The sequence below is a fragment of the Perognathus longimembris genome, chromosome 6, assembly GCF_023159225.1.
Source record: "Perognathus longimembris pacificus isolate PPM17 chromosome 6, ASM2315922v1, whole genome shotgun sequence".
NCBI lineage: Eukaryota > Metazoa > Chordata > Mammalia > Rodentia > Heteromyidae > Perognathus > Perognathus longimembris.
In genome coordinates, this window is record NC_063166.1 from 83040263 (window position 1) to 83047064 (window position 6802).

Below are 6802 nucleotides of genomic sequence, written 5' to 3' on the forward strand. Positions count from 1 at the left end.
CCGGGGGAGACGGCCTCGCTGAAGCCGCAGCCCGGCTGGAATGCTGGGGCTGGAGGAGAACGCTCACTTGAAGCTCGAATTCCAGCCGGGGACCCCGCCCGCACAGCAGCTCGCGGGTTAGGGGCGGCGCCGCGGATGGAGGCCGCCTTGGCCTTCGCGCGGATCGCAGGACGATGACGGCCCGTGGCCCGCGGCCCGCGTGGCTCTCCCGTGGCTGCGGTTGGGTCTGGCCATCTGTCTGACCTAGGGGTCTTTTTGTTCAGGGCGGCGGGAGGAGGGCGCGTGGGAACCGAGACACCGCCTGCTCCTTCTTCAGGGGGCAGCTCCCTTGCCCCCCCCGCCCCCCGTCCCCGGCCACTTCCCAGGCTTGAGGGTTGTGCGCGCGTGTGTCTGGTGACCCCCCAATGGACAGTTGTCCTGAGGGGTTCAGGGAGAACCAGATCCTGACATGGTAGCTTTCCAACTGGACGGGAGAGGCAGGAGAGCCGCTCCGGAGGGGGTGCAGGGTGCTCACGGGGGTACCGGCTTACTGTTGACACAGTCCTAGGTCCATCCAGACTAAGACGGCCATGGTGGACATGAGCCTTGTCCAGAGTCGCCTCAGGCCACGGGAAGCGTGTCATCAAAGGCTGGGATGGCCCAGGGACATCTTCCCTCGGCCTATGTTTAGCATTTCCTGCGAGGGGAAGGAGAGACACACAGCTCAAGGGGGTGGGGGTGGGGGGCGGGGGTGGGGGGGGCATGAGGTCAGCTCGTCAGCCAAGTTTTTCTGTTTGTTTGTGTAGGAATGTTCCAGTCCGAACATGGTTCCCATCACCGTTCTCCCTGGGCCCCATGGTGATGCGCGTGGCTTCTTCTGGCTGGGCTTCCCCTCCCGAGGAGAGCGGGGGAATCCCAGCCGCGCAGGGCTGGCCCGGGCGGGCGGGCGATGGGCAGGTGCCCCCCTCTCCACACGGGGGTCCTGGTGTCCTGCGGGGCAGGCCTCGCCAGCTCCGCCTCGTAGGCATCTACACACCCGCACGCCACCGCAAGGCGCCCCACCCCGGCGTGGGGGTGCCGGGGAGGGGAGCGCGGGAGCACCCCGCCACCCGGGCGCCTGGTCCCGCCCCAAGGCGTCAATAGACCCCGTGTCCACGCGGCCCGCGGCTCTCCCCGCCCCCGACGGGCGCGTCCACGGGTCCGTAGAGCAGGCGCTGGGCGGGGTGATGACACGGTTTTGACTGGTTCCGGGGGGAAAGAAGACGTGGGTGTGGACGGCGAGGGAGAGCGCGAGCGGCGTGGGGAAAGGGGGCGGGGAAGGCGTCCTGGGCAGCGTCTTGAGGAGCTGAGCTCTGCGCCCCAGGTCTCGCCCGAAGGGACCCGCCATGGTGTCATCCACCAGCGAGACGTCGCTTTGGACGGGGGAAGGATGGACGTTGGGCGTGTGCACGGAAAGGTGGGGACTGGAGGTCTCCGTGGGGTGTGTCAGGGTGTGAGAACTCGGGAGACTTGGGGGTTGCTGGAGAACTACCCCAGCCTTGGGGTAAGCACACCACTTGCTGGGCTGTTCCGGGGAGTCTCCACAAGGGGGCCCTCTTGAACTTTGGTTGGGGCTATTGGGAGCCTCGGTGGAGCCCAGTGACACCCGGCTCCCCTCTCCCAGGGTTGGCCGAGGGCCCCGGGGCCACTGGAGCCTCCCTCGGTCCTCTCCGGTCTTGGGGAAGACCAAGGTCAACGAAGGTCAGCTGCGGGGCTCGCACGTGCTCCCCGGTGGGCGATCTTCCTCTACACTCACCCCGAGAACGTGCTTTGCGTTGCGAGGGAAAGGGTAACGAGGTCGCACGTAGCCTTGGCTCCTATCAGGGGCATTCTCCACACCAGAAAGTCTTCAAGAGAACCCCAAGAATGGGCAGCTGGGAAGATCATCAACAGCGACACAAAAACATCTCCACACCCCCCAAGACGTGCATTGGCGGGGAGGGGGCCCCTGAGGATTGGCCCAGACAGGAAGCACAGGGATTTCAAATGCAAGAAGATTATTGTAATTTAACGAATCAATTTTCCTTGCTTTGTCTTGAGATTAAGTTCGTGGTCTCTTTCATACATTCAAAATCAAGAATTTCCCTGGACTGTGTGTGTATGACTTCGTGGGGGGACTTACATCGCATTTCCAGACAGCCCATTTCATTAGGAGCGCTCCGATTTTATTTTTAAGAGAAATAGTAATATTTAATTATGCCATCATGTTTTACCATCTCGAAAGTTAATGCGCTTTTCAGAGTTTCAAGCGAAGGGCTGGTTGTACGTCCAAACTCTCAATTTTAAATTACCATACAAATAGAATCCTAAAGACGCAAATATTAGCTTTAGCGTGTTGGGTTCCAAAAGGCAAAATCAGTGTCCTGTTGCTTTCCGAGCTCTCCGATCCGGGACCAGGGAGACATGGCTCCCAGACCCCCCCGCCCCCCAAGCACCCCAGGAGATCAGTCTTTGGGGAAGCATGTCTTATGTCAGGAAGACACATGTTTCTGGAAAGTTCTAGTCCACCTAGCCCCCATGTTTAGAGCTGCTGGGAGGATGTGCTGGTGTTTCCGCTGGCTACAGGGCACACGCGGGCGCAGAGGGGAGCCCGGCTGTGGGCTTCTCTTCAGGGTGAGAAGACCCGAAGAGCCAGATCTCTCCGGGCCTCTTCGCAGCCGCTCTTGCGGCCACCATGTTGGCTGGGTATGTGTGGGTGCGGACGGTGCACTGGGCCATGAGGTTGCCACGTTCTGTGCCCAGCCTGGAGGGGGAACCAGGCCCCTTGGGCCCAGTGCCGGCCCGGTTTATCCACAGGAGAAGCGGGGGCCCCCAGGGGGCTTTCGAGCCTACAAGACAGGGGCCCTGGCAGAGGAGGACGGGCTGGACGGAGGGAGGCGTGTGGCATGGCGACAGGGCCGAGGGGGTGACCAGGCCCCAGGCCGGCGGGGGGGGGGGGGCAGAGGGGCGGGCTGTAGTTCTTAGGTCCCTGTGTTCTCAGAAGCGGGGTGCTCGGAGGACTCTGCCCGCCACAGGGGCCTGCCTGCTGTCCTGGGGGGCCGGGAGGGGGCGCCCACCTCTGGGTCACTCCATCCGGTCCGTGACGCCGCAGGCAGGAGAGGCACGGAGCGGGGATTATTTTTGAAGTCGGTTATGCGACAACGAGCCGGTAGATTTGGAGAGAACGCGGGAGTCACCGCGAGGCCGGGGGTGCGCAGAGGTGAGCGGCGGGGGGGGGCCGGGAAGGGGCCGCGGCCCGGGCCAGCGGTGCTGACGGCCATGACCAGGAGCGTGGGTGGCTGGGGGGGGGGGGCGGGGAGGAGGCCGTGGGGCCCCGGGCGGCCTGGGGGGGGGCGGGGAGGAGGAGGTGGAGGGATTGCGGTTGCAGGTAAGAAAAGCCTGCTTTGGGGGGACGTTGGGAACGTGGGGTGCAAGCCTTGTCCCTTGGGGACAGGATGAGTTGAAGAGCTCTGTCTTGGGGTGCTGTTGGGGCCCCTCATGGCGGGGGAGGGCCGAGGACAGGCGCAGAGGCAGGGTGGCGTCGGGGCTGGGGGGCGGGCTGGCTGCGCACCCCACAGAGCCGTAGACAAGACAGCGGCCTGTGGATACGCACAGAAGCCCCTCAGTGTCAGCACTGCGGGGGGGGGGGCCCAGAGGACACGCTGAACCCCAGGGAGGGGAGAGGCAGATCGACGGAGGAACTGTCACTTTTATCTAAGTTCTTTCTCATGGGTGTTGGTACCAAGCCTTGAACTCGGGGCCTGGGCGCTGTCCCTGAGCTTTTGTGCTCAGAGCTAGCGCTCTACCGCTTGAGCCACAGCTCCACTTCCGGCTTTTGGGGGGTTTATTGGAGATCAGTGTCTCACACGCTTTTCTGTCTGGACTGCTTTTGGATTGTGATTCTCAGACCTCGGCCTTCTGGGTAGCTGGGATTACAGGCATGAGCCGTGGGTACCTGGCCAGTCTAAGTTCTTTTATGCCCTATGGGGAGGTGCGGGGAGGAACCAGAAAATACAGAAGCGCAAGCTACCTGCGGCCAGCTCCCCTGGGGTGAACTGCCACCCACCCACTGAGACACAGTCCCTGAATATTCTAGAACGGGAGGCCCGGCAGACTCAGCGAAGCCCAGCTGGAGGACTCGGGGCCTCTCTTATCTCTGATCTTTGTCTCTGCAACAAGGCCCTCTTGTTAGGAGCCGGAGATCCACTTTGGTTCAACGAGTGACTCGATCTATCTGGGTGTTTCTTTGTATATGTACATCATACATTTTTTACAAAAATGGGATCGCTGGGTATGTATTACTTGAAATCAATTGTTTTCATGCTGGAGGTTTTCTTTGTTTTTAAAGACTAGAGGGACCCATGAATGCTCTCTGTGGGGGGGTGGGGGGGAGAAGAGGCAGCTCGTTCGAGGGAAGCAGCTCCCACCGGGAGGAGTGCAATGAAATTGAGTTGAACTCTTCAATCAAAAGCCATCCATGGCTTGCAGAGGAATTTTCAGGCCGCATAAGAAGATAGAAAATGAGAACGCCAGTGGCGTTTCCCTCTGGAGCTCCTGCGCTCCCCGAGGCTCGAACCCTGACTGGCACGGCCTCCCTGAGAATGGCTTTGCACCCATCACTGCGTATAAATGCACAGAGAGGATTTTTTTATTTGGCTATTCAAGTATTTTTTTTATGAGTGCAATCTTTCTATACACACCATTCTGCATTTTGCTTTTGCACTTCAATTATCATCTATCTATCTACCTCTATCTTAGGCTTCCTTCTGTGGAAGATGAAGAACAGTATTTCATCCTGCTGGGGAACTTTGAACTTGGCCATTCTTCTGTTTAGGTTGGGATCTCTGTTTCCTCTTTCTCTTCTTCTTCTTCCTCCTTTCCTCCTGCTTCCTCCCTCTTTTCCCTTCCTTTTTGCTATTATCAAAATCCGCAGCCCATTGGACTTCTTTTTAACATACCTTGATATAAATGTTGTCTGTGTTCTATGGAACAATTTCCAACAGAGGAACTGCATTTCACACGTCAATAGGTGTGACCAAATGGTCCACAAAAATGTCCACCAGAAAATACTGCTTCCATTTGCCCTCCACCAGTGATGTACAAGAGCTCCTGTGTCCTTGTATACCACATATTAGCAGCTATACAAAGGCTATACCGCATATTAGCAGCTATACAAAGGCTACACCGCATATTAACAGCTATACAAAGGCTACACCGCATATTAGCAGCTATACAAAGGCTACACCGCATATTAGCAGCTATACAAAGGCTATCCTGGTTTGCCCACGCCTCAGTGATGAGCACTGGGACAGCAGTGATGTGTGTTAAGGAAGGCTTGTGCTTAGCAGCATGTTTCTTGAGGCCAACAGATGAGCGAGGGTGCGAGTTCGTCGCAGCTGTGTCCGCTCCCAGGGTGCTGCTCTTCCTGTGGCTTTCCCTGCTATCACGTCTCAGCTTGCCGTCTCCCTCCCATGCACTTGGGAGGCCGAGAAGGAGAGGCTCACAGTTCAAGGCCAGCCCTGGCAGAGAAGTTGTTGAGACCCTCTTCCCAACCCACAGCCGGCTGCGGTGGTCCACGCTTAGCTACACAGGCGGCTGAGGTGGGGGGGGGGCAGGTCCGAGACTCCATTTCTGGAGAGGGGCGGGGTGCGGTGTCAGGCTCTTGTCATCCCACTGAAGACAGGAAGTCTAAAGTAGGCAGAGTTGGGGCGCAGGTGCAAGTCCAGGGAGGAAGTGGGGCTCTAGCCTCAAAACAAACAGCGAACCAGCGGTCTGGAGGCATGGCCCCGGAGAACTGTGCAAACCCAGCGAGCAGGAGGCCCTGTGTTCAGCAAGCCCTTCCGAGGGCAGGTGTGTGCGTGGGCAGCGGGGGCGGGGGCCAGAGGCCGCCCCGGGAGACTTGGGAGAAACAAATATGAATAATCTTGAATAAAGCATTTCAGACTCCAAGATTTCGACAGAGTAAGACTGAGCAAAGACCACACAAGCAAGCAGTCCAGGGTAGAGCCAGACCCGCCGAGGCCGGGCCCACACAACCCGCAGTGACTGGTATAGAATATAGAATGTGGACCGTGGATGGGATATTTAATGAAATAAAATAGGATTCAGTTTATTTTACTGTTACCATAAAGGTAACACACAGAGAGGTTACAGTTACATAAGTCAGGTAAAGAGTGTATTTCTTTTGGACAATGTTACCCCTTCCTTCCCTCTCTCCCAGTTCCCCCTCCCCCCATCCCCTGGCATAAGTTGTAGAGTTCATTTGCAACATAGTGTCCAGTGAGCACCACTGCTGCATTTGTTCACCCTTTGTCCCCCCATTTCTGTGCCTCCCCTTACCATCCCAAAGACAAATAAATGAACAAACAGGACAAAAATAGAGACCAAATACAACAAAAAAGAAAAAAAATCCTCTTGTTTCCATTTCCTAGATATGAAATTTTAAAGGGAGACAAGCAAAAGACTATAACGGCATTAAGCAGATTTGAAAACAAATAGAACTTGAAAAAATAAAAATACAATGGTTAGAATAAAACGATTGTGGGGACATCATGGAGCCGATTAGACACAGCTGAAGAGGAGATCAGGGAATTGGAAGGTAGAGGTAAAGGAATTACCTAAAGTCAGAAAAGAAAGACAGGGAGAGAAAAGTAGGGAGAAAAGGGTAAAGAGACATAGGAACTATAATAAGAAAGGGTAACTAATATTTTCCAGAGGAAAGACAAAAGAAAGGTAGAAGAGAAGACAATTGTGTGGTAGTGTCTTAGAAATGCTAAAAGATACCAGTACCAGAAAGCACAGAGTA